The 2,179-nt window shown below is 45.6% G+C and overlaps 1 pseudogene; it reads right to left on the reverse strand.

The window, feature by feature from the left end:
* LOC105509429 overlaps positions 1-1,610 on the reverse strand; it is a 44,305-nt pseudogene extending 42,695 nt beyond the window's left edge.
* Positions 1,611-2,179: the final 569 nt, after the last annotated feature.

Raw genomic sequence — 2,179 nt, forward strand, 5'->3', positions numbered from 1 at the left:
TTTTTTGAGACAGAGTCTTGCTCTGTCACCCAGGCTGGAGTGCAGTGGCACCATCTCAGCTCACTGCAACCTCCGCCTCCTGGGTTCAAACGTTTCTACTGCCTCAGCCTCCCAAGTAACAGATTACAGGCATGCACCACCATGCCTGGCTAATCTTTGTATTTTTAGTAAAGACAGGGTGTCGCCGTGTTGGCCAGGCTGATCTCGTACTCCTGACCTGAAGTGATCTGCCCATGTCTGACTCCTAAAGTGCTGGGATTACAGGCATGATCCACCATGCCCAGCCAAACGGCATTACTTTTAATGAAAAAAACCACAATTAGTTTTGCACCAACCTAATAGATTTCTCAAAAGGAAAATGGAGATGCACCCCATGGAGACTCGAAGAATGAGACAGTTGATGGACAGGAAAAAAAACCCTGAAGGTAGAAAACAGCAGGGAAAAAAGAACGTGCCACAAGGGACCCCTGTGGAGAGTTTATCTTCCTGGAGGCCTTCCTGGTGAGCTATGAAGAAATTATCCTTGACAGTTTTAAGGTTTTTCCCTCCAATGTTGCAAGTCCCCACATCCACAGCCTAATCCAAGCTTGAGTGATAATATGACAGAGGACAGAGTGTCAGGAGAATAATGAAAAGCGTGACCTGCCTGAACTGTTCTGGAGGTAAAAGTAAACTATACAAACTCAAACTTCACCACTCCCAAGGGCAAACATGCATTGTCAGTGATGGCACCACTGACGTCTAGAAGGAAGACAGATCTGTTTTCCTGTCTTGTCTCATAATTTGAGAGGTTCTTCTCTTGCACAGTGGAGACCATCCTCTACATTATGACAATGACACAGAGCCCTTGTAGGTCCTAGCCTTCATCCTCTCTTTACAAATGGCTCTTGTGTGGCCCATTGGAACTAAGAGAGGGGACCATTGCTCAGCCACATACCTCCCAATGACCACACAAAGACCAGAGAGCAGCTCAGAATTACTGCCCATTGGGATACCACAACTCTCTTAAGGATAAGTTACCTAAGTCTCAGATTCTCCATCTGCAAAATGGAAAGAATAGGTCCTACCCTATATGGGTATCACATCACCTCAATGAGCAGCTCCAGTTTTATTAAGGCATCCTCTGCAGTGCTTGGCACATGGTAAAGAGTCACATTGTTGGTTTCTCTCCTCCACTTCTTAGTAATTCTCACTGAAGTCAACTCTCACAGTTTATCTGTGAAAAAATGCTTCCAACAGCACCGTGACAGGACCTTAAAATTTGGGACCCCAAGGAAAGCTTTGCACAAGGGGACATATTGAGCCTCTTCAGAAAGGCTACTCAGCCAGGAAATTGTTTCTAGGAATATGATCTAGCATTATTTCCAGGAAGAAAAAGTGACTCATTGGAAAAAGTGATTAGACTTTGTTCAAAGTTCCTCCTCCCCTTCCAAACTGGGTTCATTTCTACCAAGGTACAAGGGGCTGGTTAAAATAAAAGAGGCTTTAAGGGAAAGGAAATTTCAATATGTCAATCTGAGGGTTGTGAGCAGACAGAGAAGATGCAGTTCACCACTGGGGCTTGGTGATGAGGGGATGGGGAGGGTCTTGGGGGTCTTATGGGAAGACATCTTGTGCACCAACCTTGAACCTTGGGTGTTCTTTTTTTTACAGACAAGCTCTCTCTCTGTCATCCAGGCTGGAGTGCAGTGGTGCAATCACAGTTCACTGAAGCCTCCAACTCCTGGGTTCAAGTGATCTTCCTGTCTCCTCACCAAGCCCCAGTGGTGAACTGCACCTTCTCTGTCTACTCACAACCCTCAGATTGACATATTGGAACTTCCTTTCCCTTAAATCCTCTTTTATTTTAACCAGCCCCTTGCACCTTGGTAAAAACGAACCTCCTAAGTAGCTTGAACTACAGGTGTTCACCACCACACCTGGCTAATTTTTATCTTTTATTTTTTGAGATGGGGATCTCACTATATTGCCCAGGTTGATCTTGATCTCCTGGGTTCAAATGATCCTCCCACTCAGACTCCCAGTGTTGGGATTATAGGCATGAGCCACTGTGCCCAGCAACTTAAGTGTTCTTTCTAAAAACCATTGGTGGTGACCTTGATCTCTTCAACTTCAGTGATTCCTGACCAGACACCAGCAGGTCAGGAACTCAGGATGATGACCTCACTTCCAGGTCACC

The sequence above is a fragment of the Colobus angolensis genome, unplaced genomic scaffold (genome assembly GCF_000951035.1).
Source record: "Colobus angolensis palliatus isolate OR3802 unplaced genomic scaffold, Cang.pa_1.0 Scaffold175, whole genome shotgun sequence".
In the NCBI taxonomy this organism is placed as follows: Eukaryota; Metazoa; Chordata; class Mammalia; order Primates; family Cercopithecidae; genus Colobus; species Colobus angolensis.